This window comes from Etheostoma spectabile, chromosome 7 (assembly GCF_008692095.1).
Source record: "Etheostoma spectabile isolate EspeVRDwgs_2016 chromosome 7, UIUC_Espe_1.0, whole genome shotgun sequence".
NCBI lineage: Eukaryota > Metazoa > Chordata > Actinopteri > Perciformes > Percidae > Etheostoma > Etheostoma spectabile.
In genome coordinates, this window is record NC_045739.1 from 15,078,992 (window position 1) to 15,079,263 (window position 272).

Below are 272 nucleotides of genomic sequence, written 5' to 3' on the forward strand. Positions count from 1 at the left end.
AGACAGACAGACAGAAAAAGACACACATACATACATACTGTACATACATACATGCATACATATTAGTGCTGTCAACGATTCAAATATTTGATCACAATTAATCGCATTAATGTCATAGTTAACTAGCAATTAATCACACCTATTTATCTATTCTAAATGTCCCTTGACATCTTTTTGCCCCACAATTTCTTCTCATTTTAATGCTCTTATCAACATGGAAAAGTGTATTGGCTTGCTTTGTGCAAATGTTTTTTTATTGAAAACAACATTGG